Source organism: Rattus norvegicus, chromosome 4 (assembly GCF_036323735.1).
Source record: "Rattus norvegicus strain BN/NHsdMcwi chromosome 4, GRCr8, whole genome shotgun sequence".
NCBI classification, from domain to species: Eukaryota; Metazoa; Chordata; class Mammalia; order Rodentia; family Muridae; genus Rattus; species Rattus norvegicus.
In genome coordinates this window covers 24,569,945-24,583,009 of record NC_086022.1, presented here as the reverse complement: position 1 = coordinate 24,583,009, position 13,065 = coordinate 24,569,945, and the positions used below count along the sequence as shown (strand labels likewise).

Sequence of the window (13,065 nt, the reverse complement as noted above, 5' to 3'; positions counted from 1 at the left end):
CTATTCTTAAGGCATGGGTGTGTATAGGATTTTGTGTTGTTTAGATGGACAAATTATATCTTATCAATTGCATCAGAGGATACTGTGGGGAGTATTCTTTCATGTGGTGGCTTTATAGAGTTCAAGAGAATATATGGTGGCAGGACACACCAGGACTGCGATGGAATTGGGATGTGTATGCCTCGCATGGTGGCAACCTGACAAGAGAGATGTGAGTGAGGGCTGGGAAGCTTGACAGAGTGCTGTGATTGAATGGCTTGTGGACTGCCTGGTTCAGAAAATACTTGTGGACACTGTGTAATAGCTGAGGTAAATTAGTGCTACTTCCAATGGCCCGCTGTTGCAGGAACTAGTGAGAGCACGACCACCAGGTACAAGAACCATTCAAACTTTCTTTGTTTCTTTCTTCCTTCCTTCCTTCCTTTCTTTCTTTGTTTGTTTGTTTGTTTCTTTCTTTCTTTCTTTCTTTCTTTCTTTCTTTCTTTCTTTCTTTCTTTCTTTCTTCCTTCCTTCCTTCCTCTCTCTCTCTCTCTCTCTTTCTTTCTTTCTTTCTTTCTTTCTTTCTTTCTTTCTTTCTTTAATTGTTTTTACTGCAACAGGTTTCTCCTGTAGAAACACAGTGTGTTTACTCTTCAGGAAGTCCTCACAATATCCTCTGAGATACCTCAGCTCTAGCTTACATAGTCTATGAAGGTGAAGGTAAGTGATGTGCTGACTGCAGAAATAAGATCTTAGTATTAAATTTTGGTGGTATAGTAAGAGAAATGATGAGATCTCATACTTTTTGTAGAACTCCTTGGAACTACTTGTTTAGCAGTTTATAGGAGGGCATCCCACTGCAAGCACTGAAGATTTGCTTAATTATCTACAGCTCTATGAGTAGCTTATTCTAACCATGCTTGATATCTTTCACCTAACTCTTTTTTAAATATCAAGTATATTATAAAACTACAGGGTGGTAGATTCACATTTGTTTGTTTGTTGGTTTAATATGTTCTTTATTTTTATTAATTCTTTCCACGGGCTCATCTTTTTTTCCCCTGAAATCAATATGTTTAGAAATTTTAATGTACAGAAATAAATATCTATCAGAGCAAGAAAATATAAATGTAGTTAATTTAAAAGCAAAAGTGAAAGAGTACCTTGAAAGATAATCCATCCTTCCAAAGCTATAATCACTAGGAAATTCATAACACCATTACATTAGGTCAAACAATAAAAATGGAATTAGTCATTCAAGTCAATAAGTATTAAAGCTGTACACATAAAGAAAAATGAGCTAAGGAGGGAACTGATAAGTAAATGGCTGGACAAACCTGATGCCAGTCTTATCTGTCAAACAGCTTCAAGTTATCTCCCTAGAGTTTTCTTCAAGGTAATAAAATATTGACCAGCACAAAAATGATAAAGATAGATTTTAAAATTGGAATAACAATAAATATGAAGGAAATAAGTTATAATTTCTGTCACTCATACATCTATACAAAAATGTTGAATTACACAGCACAGTCAAATATAGTTGCTCCTTAGAAAAACATTATCTACTATTGAGGCTCAAAGAATGAGCACCCTACCCTGATTATTAAATTTTCCAAGAGTAAAAATGATATATTCTTTTTTATTTGATTTAATTTTTATTATAATTTAATTTATTTACATTTCAAATGTTATCCCCTTTCCCTATTTCCTATCCACACACCCTCCATCCCATCCCCCTACTCCTGCTTCTAAGAGGGTGCTCCTCCACCCACCAATTCCCATCTCATCAGCCTGGCATTCTCCTACACTGGAACATCAAGCTTTCACAGAATCAAGGGCCTTTCCTCCCATTGATGCCAGATAAGGCCATTCTCTGCTTCATATGCAGCTGGAGTCATGGGTATTTCCATGTGTACTCTTCAGTTGGTGGTTTAGTCCCCAGAGTTCTTGGGGAGGGGTTCTGATTGGTTGATATTGTTGTTCTTCCTATGGGGTTGCAAACCCCTTCAGCTCCTTTATTCCTTTCCCTAACTCCTCTATTAGGGTCCCCATGCTCAGTCCAATAGTTGACCTTCTTTATCAATGTCTCTTCCCTACTAAACATTCCCAATCTCAACTTGACCATAATTTTATATTGTCTGCATTCTACAATATTCCATCTCCTAAGACTTCCCTCTCCAAATGACTTTATCTATTTTCCTAGCTTCTAGAGGCACTCCACGTTTGTATAGGGTCAGAGAATCAAATTCTATGATCCAAATGTAGAGGAGAGCATGTCTGTCTGAGTTAATTCATTGATTATAATTCTTTCAAGTCTACCCATTTTTTCCAATTGTCAAAACTTTACTTGTTTCAGAAAAATAAAATTTCATGGAGTGGTGTAATTAGCTTAAAGGTCTATCAACTTTCGAATGATAATTAAAATACCATACATAGTAATTATTATTTCTTTTTTTCCTTCCCTCTTTATTAACTTGGGTATTTCTTACTTACATTTCTTTTTTTTTTATTCCTTATAAAAGTCTTTAATAGAAGAAACTAGAATTGGATGGTTGTCTGCTTGAGGTTAATTCTGTATGGCAGAACTGAAATCTCTTTCATACTCTGCACATGCTAACTGGTTACAGCTTGGTGTAACTACTCTTTTCTTTCTTTCTTTTTTTCTCCATCTTTATTAACTTGGGTATTTCCTATTTACATTTCGATTGTTATTCACTTTCCCGGTTTCCAGGCTAACATCCCCCTAGCCCCTCCCCTTCCCCTAATATATGGGTGTTCCCTTTTCCATCTTCCCCCCATCACCACACTCCCCCCAAAAATCACGTTCACTGGAGGTGCAGTCTTGGCAGGACCAAGGGTTTCCCCTTCCACTGGTGCTCTTACTAGGATATTCATTGCTACCTATGCAGTTGGAGCCCAGGGTCAGTCCATTTATAATCTTTGGGTAGTGGCTTAGTTCCTGGAAGCTCTGGTTGGTTGACATTGTTGTTCATATGGGGTCTCAAGCCCCTTCAAGCACTTTCAGTCCTTTCTCTGATTCCTTCAACGGGGGCCCCTTTCTCAGTTCAGTGGTTTGTTGCTGGCATTCACCTATGTATTTGCCTTATTCTGACTGTGTATCTCTAGAGATCTATATCCTGTACCTGTCAGCCTGCACTTCTTTGCTCCATCCATCTTATCTAGTTTGCTGGCTGTATATGTATAGGCCACAAGTTGGGCAAGCTCTGAATGGGTATTCCTTCAGCCTCTGTTCTAAACTTTGCCTCCTTATTCCCTCTCAAGGGTATTCTTGGTCCCCTTTTAAAGAAGAAGAGAAGCATTTGCATTTTGGTCATCCTCCTTGAGCTTAATGTGTTCTGTGCATCTATGGTAATTCAAGCATTTAGGCCAATATCCACGTATCAATGAGTGTATACCATGTGTGTTTTTCTGTGATTGGGTTACCTCACTCAGGTTGATATTTTACAGTTCCCTCCATTTGCCTATGAATTTCATAAAGTCATTGTTTTTGATAGCTGAATAGTATTCCATTGTGTAGATGTACCATATTTTCTGTATCCATTCCTCTGTTGAAGGGCATCTGGGTTCTTTCCAGCTTCTGGCTATTATAAATAAGGCTGCTATGAACATAGTGGAGCATGTGTCTTTGTTATATGTTGGGGCATCTTTTGGGTATATGCCCAAGAGAGGTATAGCTGGGTCCTCAGATAGTTCAATGTCCAATTTTCTGAGGAACCTCCAGACTGATTTCTAGAATGGTTGTACCAGTCTGTAATCTCACCAAAAATGGAGGAGTGTTCCCCTTTCTTCACATCCTTGCTAGCATCTGTTGTCACCTGAGTTTTTGATCTTAGCCATTCTCACTGGTATAGGTGAAATCTCAGGGTTGTTTTGATTTGCATTTCCCTTATGGCTAAAGATGTTGAAGATTTCTTTAGGTGTTTCTCAGCCATTCAGCATTCCTCAGCTGTGAATTCTTTGTTTAGCTCTGAACTCCAATTTTTAATAGGGTTATTTGTCTCCCTGCAGTCTTCCTTCATTATTTGTATATTTTGGTTATAAGCCCTCTATCAGTTGTAGAATTGGTAAAGATCTTTTCCCAATCTGTTGGTTGTTGTTTGTCCTAACAACAGTGTCCTTTGCCTTACAGAAGCTTTGCAGTTTTATGAGATCCTGTTTGTCGATTCTTGATTTTAGAGCATAAGGCATTGGTGTTTTGTTCAGGAAATTTTCTCCAGTGCCCATGTGTTTTAGATTCTTCACCAGTTTTTCTTCTAATAGTTTGAGTGTATCTGCTCTGATGTGGAGGTCCTTGATCTACTTGGCCTTATGCTTTGTACAGGGTGATAAGAATGAACCGATCTGCCTTCTTCTACATGTTGGCCTTGTTGTACCAGCACCATTTGCTGAAAATGCTATCTTTTTTCCATTGGATGGTTTTGACTCCATTATCAAGTGACCATAGGTGTGTGGGTTCCTTTCTGGGTCTTCAATTCTATTTCACTGGTCTATCTGTCTGTCTCTGTACCAATACCATACAGTTTTAATCCCTATTGCTCTGTAATACTGCTTGAAGTCAGAAATGATGATTCTCTCAGAAGTTCTTTTTATACTTGAGGATAGTTTTAGCTATCCTGGGTTTTTTGTTATTCCAGATAAATGTGCAAATTGTTTTATCTAATTCTATCTTCATAAAATTGGGTTGGAATTTTGATGGGGATTGCATTGAATCTGTAGATCACTTTTGGAAAAATGGCCATTTTTAATATATTAATCCTTCCAATCCATGAGCATGGGAGATCTTTCCATCTTCTGAGATCTTCTTCAATTTCTGTCTTCAGAGGCTCGAAGTTCTTATCATATAGATATTTCACGTGCTCGGTTAATGTCACATCGAGATATTTTATTTTATTTTATTTGGGACTATTATGTAGTGTGTCATTTCCCTAATTTCTCTCTTGGTTTGTTTTTCTTTTGTGTAGAGGAAGGCTACTGACGTATTTGAGTTAATTTTATACCCTGCCACTTTGCTGAAGGTGTTTATCAAGTTTAATAGTTCTCCGGTGGAACTTTTGGGACCGATTAAGTGTAGAATCATATTGTCTGCAAATAGTGATATTTTGACTTCTTCCTTTCCAATCTGTATCCCTTTGATCTCTTTTTGTTGTCTGCTTGCTCTGGCTAGAACTTCAAGAACTATATTGAATAAGTAGGGAGAGAGGAGGTAACCTTGTCTAGTCCCTGATTTTAGTTGGATTCTTCAAGTTTCTCTCCATTTAGTTTGATGTTAGCTACTAAATTGCTGTATATGGCTTTTACTATGTTTAGGTATGGGCCTTGAATTCCTATTCTTTCCAGGACTTTTATCATGAAGGGGTGTTGAATTTTGTCAAATGCTTTCTCAGCATCTAATGAAATGATCATGTGGTTTTTATCTTTCAGTTTGTTTATAGAGTGGATTATGTTGATTATTTTGCATATATTAAACCATCCCTGCATCCCTGGAATGAAGCCTACTTGATTATGATGAATGATTGTTTTGATTTGCTCTTGGATTCAGTTTGCAAGAATTTTATTGAGTATCTTTGCATTGATATGTATAAGGGAAATTGGTCTGAAGTTCTCTTTCTTTGGTGGGTCTTCGTGTGGTTTAGGTACAAGAGTAATTGTGGCCTCATAAAAGGAATTCAGTAGTGCTCCATCTGTTTCAATTTTGGGGAATAGTTTGGATTGTATTGGTATGAGGTCTTCTATGAAGGTCTGATAGAATTCTGCACTGAACCCATCTGGACCTGGGCTCCTTTTGCTTGGGAGATTTTAATGACTACTTCTATTTCTTTAGGAGTTATGGGGTTGGTTAAATGGTTTATTTCTTCCTGAATTAACCTCTGTACCTTCTATCTGTGTAGGAAATTGTCCATTTCCTCCAGATCTTCATGTTTTGTTGAACATAGGCTTTTGTAGTAGGATCTGATGCTTCTTTGATTTTCCTCTGGCTCTGTTGTTCTGTCTCCATTTTCATTTCTGATTTTCTTAATTTGGACATACTATCTGTGTCCTCTGGTTAGTCTGGCTAAGGGTTTATCTATATTGTTGATTTTCTCAAAGAACCAGCTTTTGGTTCTGTTGATTCTTTGTATAGTCCTTTTTGTTTCTACTTGGTTGATTTCAGCTCTGAGTTTGATTATTTCCTGCCTTCTACTCCTCCTGGGTGTGTTTGCTTCTTTTTGTTTTAGAGTGTCCAGGTATCCTGTCAAGCTGCTGACATATGTTCTCTCCTGTTTCTTTCTGCAGGCACTCATAGCTGTACGTTTTCTTCTTAGCACAGCTTTTATTTTGTCCCATAAGTTTGGATATGTTGTACCTTCATTTTCATTAAATTCTAAGAAGTCTTTAATTTCTTTCTTTGTTTCTTCCTTGACAATGTTATCATTGAGTACAGCATTATTTAACTTCCATGTATATGTGGGCATTCTTTCCTTATTGTTATTGAAGACCAGCTTTAGCCTGTGGTGGTTTGTTAGGATGCATGGGATTATTTCTATCTTTCTATATCTGTTGCAGTCTGTTTTATGACCGATTATATGGTCAATTTTGGAGAAAGTACCATGATGTGGTGAGAAGGTATATCCTTTTGTTTTAGGATAGAATGTTCTATAAATATCTCTTAAATCCATTTGGTTCATGACTTCCTTAGTCTGTCTATGTCTCTGTTCAATTTCTGTGTCCATGATCTGTCCATTGATGAGAGTGGGGTTTTGAAATCTCCTACTATTTGTGTGAGGTGCAATATGTGCTTTGAACTTTAGTAACGTTTCTTTTATGTATGTAGGTGCCCTTGCATTTGGAGCATAGATATTTAGGCTTGAGAGTTCATCTTGGTGGATTTTTACTTTTGTGAATATTAAGGTGTTTCTCAGCCATTCGTGTCCTTCCTTATCTTTTTTTGATGACTTTTGTTTGAAAATCGTTTTTATTCGATATTAGAATGGCTACTGCACCTTGCTTCCAGACTTTTACTCTGAGGTAATGACTGTCTTTGTCTTTGAGGTTTGTTTCCTATAGGCAGCAAAATGTTGGGTCCTCATTGCTATCCAGTGTCTTTTTATGGGGGAACTGAGTCCACTGATGTTGACAAATATCAAGGAATTTTGATTGTCGTTTCCGATTATATTTGTGTTTGGATGTGAGATTATGTTTGTGCCTGTCTTCTCTTGGTTTTGTTGCAAAATGATTAGTTTCTTGTTTTTTCTACAGCGCAGCTTGCCTCCTTGTGTTGGGCTTTACCCTTTATTATCCTTTGTATGGCTGGATTTATAGAAAGATATGGTGTAAATTTCATTTTGTCATGGAATATCTTGGTTTCTCAATCTATGTTAATTGAGAATTTTGCTGGATACAGTAACCTGGGCTGGCATTTGCGTTCTCTTAGGGTCTGTGTGACATCTGTACAGGATCTTCTGGATTTCATAGTCTCTGGTGAGAAGTCTGTTGTAATTCTGATAGGTCCGCCTTTATATGTTACTTGACCTTTTTCCCTTACTGCTTTTAATATTCTTTCTTCCTTCCTTCCTTCCTTCCTTCCTTCCTTCCTTTCTTTCTTTCTTTCTTTCTTTCTTTCTTTCTTTCTCTCTCTCTTTCTTTCTTTCTTTTGTGCATTTGGTGTTTTGGCTGTTATGTAACGGGAGAATTTTCTTTTCTGGTCCAATCTATTTGGAGTTCTGTAGGTTTCTTCTATTTTTATGGACATCTCTTTCTTTAGGTTAGAGAAGTTTTCTTCTATGATTTTGTTGAAGATATTTACTGGTTCTTTGAGTTGGGAGTCTTCACTTCTTCTATACCTATTATCCTTAGCTTTGATCTTCTCTTTGTGTCCTGGATTTCCTGTATGATTTGGGCCAGTAGCTTTTTCTGCTTTACATTATCTTTGGCCATTGTGTCGATGATTTCTATGGAATATTCTGCTCCTGAGATTCTCTCTATCTCTTGAATTCTGTTGGTGATGCTTGTATCTACGGCTCCTCGTCTCTCCTTTGGTTTTCTATATCCAGGGTTGTTTCCCCTTTTGCTTTCTTTATTGCTTATATTTCCATTTTTAATTCCTTCACTGGTTTGATTGTGTTTTCCTGTAATTCTTTCAGGGATTTTTGCATTTCCTCTCTATAGGCTTCTGATTGTTTATTTGTGTTTTCCCGCATTTCTCTAAGGGAGTTCTTCATGTCTTTCTTGAAGTCCTCGATCATCACAATCAAATGTGATTTTAAATGTAGATCTTGCTTTTCAGGTGTGTTTGGCTATTCAGTGTTTGTTTTGGTGGGAGAATTGGGCTCCAATGATGCCATGTAGTCTTGGCTTCTGTTGCTTGGGTTCCTGTGCTGGCCTCTTGCCATCACATTGTCCATGGTGTTACCTTGTTCTGCTATTTCTGACAGTGGTTAGACTGTCCTATAGGCCTGTGTGTCAGAAGTGCTGTAGACCTGTTCTCCTGTTCTCTTTCAGCCAGTTATGGGAACTGAGTGTTCTTCTTTCAGGCGTGTAGTTGTTCCTGTCTACAGGTCTTCAGGTGTTCCTGTGGGTGTCTGTCCTGGGTCCACCAGGCAGGTCACTTGGAACAGAGAAGGTGATCTTACCTCTGGTCTCAGGCCTGGAGTCACTTACCAGAGCCAGGTTTCAGCTCTCTGTGAGGGCAGCAACCAGAAGTGCCTACTCTGCCTTCACCTAGGACCCTTTGCACAGGGGGCCGAGATGGTGCTAGGCATTTTCCTATAGAGTCAGAAATGTGGGCAGAGAGTAGTCTCCTCTGGCTTCCCAGGTGTGTCTGCCTCTCTGAAAGTCTAGCTTTCCCTCCCATGGTATTTCGGTACAGGGAGCTATTTGACCGGGTCTCTTCAGATCTGGGCTGTGTCTGGACCACAGCTTTGAGTGCTCATATCTTCCTATTCCTAGAAGCTCTATACAGTTTCCTCTTGGGCCAGGGATGTGGGCAAGCCTAGGCAGTATTGGCGGTTTTCCTGCCCTGCAGTCTCAGGAGTGCCCACCTGTCTGGGTGGTGAACTCTCTCTCCCATGGGGTTTGGGAGCAGGGAGCTGTGGGCCAGGATCAGTGAGGTTCCAGCCCCAGCTAGAAACCAGAAGTGTCCTTTCCCGAGGAATTTTGCCTTTGTGAGTCCTGAGTCCACCAGGCAGGTCACTTGGAGCATAAAAGTTGGTCTTACCTCTGGTCTTGAGCCTGGAGTCGCTGGGTTTCAGCTCTCTGTGAGGACAGCAACTGGAAGTGTCTGCCCCACCTTCACTCGGGACCTTGTGTACAGGGGACCCAGATGGTGCTAGGCATTTTCCTGTAGAGTCAGAAATGTGTGCAGAAGAGTAGTTTCCTCTGGCTTCCCAGGCATATCTGCCCCTCTGAAGGTCTAGCTCTCCCTCCCATGGGATTTGGGTGCTGGGAGCTGTTTCCCTGGGTCCCTTCAGATCCCGGTGGTGTCTGGATCGCAGCATTGAGTGCCCCTCATAATTATTATTTCTTGATGGCTCATTTTCTTTTCAGAAAATAAGAATTTTTCATATTCATGTAAAAATGTATATAATTTTAAAGTTCTAAATTTTTTTCTGTTATTTTGCATTTTTCTTATTCCAATAGCATAATAGAATAGGACAATACTAAGTTTTTATTTATTAATATAGTGTAACAGTATATTTTCAATTATCCACATAATCTAGAAAATAAAAGAAATGTGACATAGAAGGAGGATTATCAGAGAAAAAAGATGGGGAAAGGGTGAAGAAAAGAGAGTGAAAGAGTGCACTTATCACTGAAGACAGGTGTACACATGTGTGAATATAGCACACAACCTATTAACATAGTATAAATATCATAAATATGGAAAATGGTACATAAGTGAGAAACAAATATCAATTTATAAGTCATTAAATTTTACGAGAAAATAATTGATTCTTAAAAAGTCAATAAATCTGATTTCTGTTCTGCTTCCACAAAAATATTGGTATTAGTTCTAAAGAATTTGGAAAATTAATGGGAACATCTATAAATTTTGAAAAAACATAGTATTGTCAGTCTTGTATTAAAGAGAACAGTAGCCCTATTAGTCATGGATAATTTTTAGCCACCTGCCATTCTGGGATCAAGTTCAGTGCCATGCAAACACTTCTCTTCCAAATGATAATTGAATAAAGAAGCCAAATGTAATGAAAGAACAGTATTCAAAGGCATGGCAAAGGAAATGAGATGTCTGAATAAAACATCACTTCTATTAGAAACTGCAAGATATTGTTTCACATATGCTTCTCGTCTTTATTTCAAAACAAGAGGAATCATTTAAATTACAGTTTGCTTGATAGTACTGTCATATCTGCGTTTCACAAATCAATACTTGGTCTATGTGAAAGGAATCAGAGCTTTGTTATAATATTTCATGCATGTTGTAGTCTCATCATGGTAAAGTTTTAAAAATTACACTTCTTGTCTTAATAAGACCTATTTTCTATACTTACACATAATTAGTTTTTAATAATACATGTTTTAAAGACTCCAATTATAACGAACTGATTTTTCCCTTTTAAAAACAATGTAGTCACACTAATTATAAACTATGGGAGGTATTAAGAAGATATGATTCTATAATAAAATATAAATAGCAAGTTAGAAAAATGTTTTGTGGTTTTAAGGTAGGAAAGAATACAAAAAATTAAATATGTTTCAAAACAAGTCACATAAAATTTAAGTATCTTGCAACTGACATTTTAAAAACTGTCTCAAATACAATCATGGCAAAAACTTATTCCTTTTAACATCGATGACCTCCAAATACTTAAGAATCTGTAGCTGACATTCAAAACCTCAAATGAGAGACTAATATTTAACAATTTAATATATATTCAAATTGACATGAAAATAGGAGAGAAATGTGTGAAAGGGCACATTTAACAGTCCAGTAAATGTTAGTGGATTATTTGGAAAACTTCAGTTGTCATTATAAAAGACTAATGGGGTCACCTAGGTGGGTCCAGGTTATGTTCTTGTTTTTTAAATGACTTTCCAGTGGAGCTCAAGGGACTTACAGAGGATAGCTATTTCAGCATTTTGAGGTTTTGAACCACTGAGCTGATTTTTAAAAAACTTTCAAATCATGCTGGCAGTTTAATTTTAGCATAAATATTTATATGCATCTTTATCTCACTATATCTCCATTTGGTTTTTCTCTCCAATCAATTAATAATACATGGCATTTTGTCATTTTTATTTATTATGTGTTTTGTGAGCTCCAGTGACACATATTAAAAGAAATATTTCTAGGTAGAATTAAAGTGAAGCAATATGTTTTTTGTCTTTTAGAATATCAATCTACACATTGTATGTTATTAAATACATAATACCTTTCATCCTATATTTCTAGTCCTATTGTTTTATACAATTATAAAACTTAAAAAGTAAATTATATAAATCATTAAATAATTTAATCTAACAGACATTTGTAGACTTTGTTCTAAAAATATTAAAATATATTTGAAGGCATTAATGAAGTTTTTTCACCAAGATATGGTCTAGGTCATAATTTAGACCTAAACAAGAAATGTTGAAACACACATACAATTTATGTTCAAGACCATAACTGTAGTCATAAATTGAGAGATTCATTAACATTAACTTTTTGGGTTTTCCTATCTTGATCTATGGATTCCGTAAAATCCATTAGATATTTTATTAAGCCAGGTAAGCAGTTTTTCCAGCATTCTAGAGACAAAAGGCAGTAAACTTGGAGAAAGTTTTATCTAATTTGAAGAGTTATTATTAGGACACAGGATGTAAGTGGGTAGTATTAACAAAAGTACAGAAAGAACTTACTAAGAAGTATACAAGGAACAGGCACATTAAAAATGAATGAAATGAAGGACCATATGTAGACTCATACAGAGGTTAAAAAAATTGATATTGAGCAAAGGAGTCCAGGCTTAACCTGGATTTTAAACAAATTGTAAGAAAAAGTGACACAGACATTCTTAAGAAAATAATAAGTCATATTAGGAGAAAATATTTGAATACAATTTTCTGATAAAGGGCCTGGATCCAAAACACACCAATACTTCTTGTGTCTCAATATTAGAAAAGCAATTTGATGAAACAATGGTCAGCATACTGTAGTGGACAATTCATCTAAAGTACATGTACATCACAAATAAACACAAAGACAGCCACACAACTCACTAAATACCAGTAGCCCAAATATCCAGAAATCATAATAGAAAAAATAGAATGTGGAATAATTAAATTTCTCAAACTTCAAAGTCAACTACTCTGTAGTTTTGATTGGAATACCACAGAGAATTAATTATTATCATTTCAGATTAAGTTATTAGTGTCTTTCAAAATGAAATTTTCTTTTATTTCTATTCAGTTTCATAACACTTTTGATCTCAGATCACTTGGACAAAGACCAAAGATTTTGTTCTTTTATTTCAAAAGCTCATAGAAATCCTTTTGTACAACTGTCAGGTTCTCTACTGCTTTATCATGAAAAATAATGTTTTCACAAACTTGAGAATCCAAATTTCAAGTCAGATATGAACTGTTTTAAGTAACAGTAAACACCATAGACAACTATTTATATATACATTCTCAAGAATGGACGAGGCATTCTGTGTATATGTTGTAGCTGTAATTTTTGTGTTTTGTGGGACTCATGAGAGTGGGAGCACATCTGTCTTTTACTCTTTGGCCTACTCTGGGGACTCCTTTCTTCCAAATGGTTTGCTTTGTTCTGCCTCTATATAAGGGCTTTTGCCTTTTCTTACTGTATTCTGTTTTGCCTGATGTGGGTCTTGTCTCTTGGAGGCCTACTCCTTTTTGAAGGAAAAAAAGGAGTGGATCAGGAAAAAGAGAGGACATGAGGGAGGATTGGAGGAGTAGAGGGTAGGGCAAAAGTTAATAGGATATATGAGAGAAAAACATGTTTTCAGTAAAGAAGAATATCTCCATGTATTTAATTATGGATAAGTTCCTGTCACTGTTACTAAAGGCAGTCTTGATGTCAAAAATATAGTTTGCAGATTGTCTTCTGTTCATTTGTATTCA

General features: G+C 36.7%; 1 protein-coding gene across 1 annotated transcript in view; it reads right to left on the bottom strand.

The window, feature by feature from the left end:
* The window catches only part of LOC102553320 (uncharacterized), a 69,200-nt gene that overhangs the window by 34,142 nt on the left and 21,993 nt on the right, over positions 1–13,065 (bottom strand). The gene's annotated exons all lie outside the window — the stretch shown is intronic.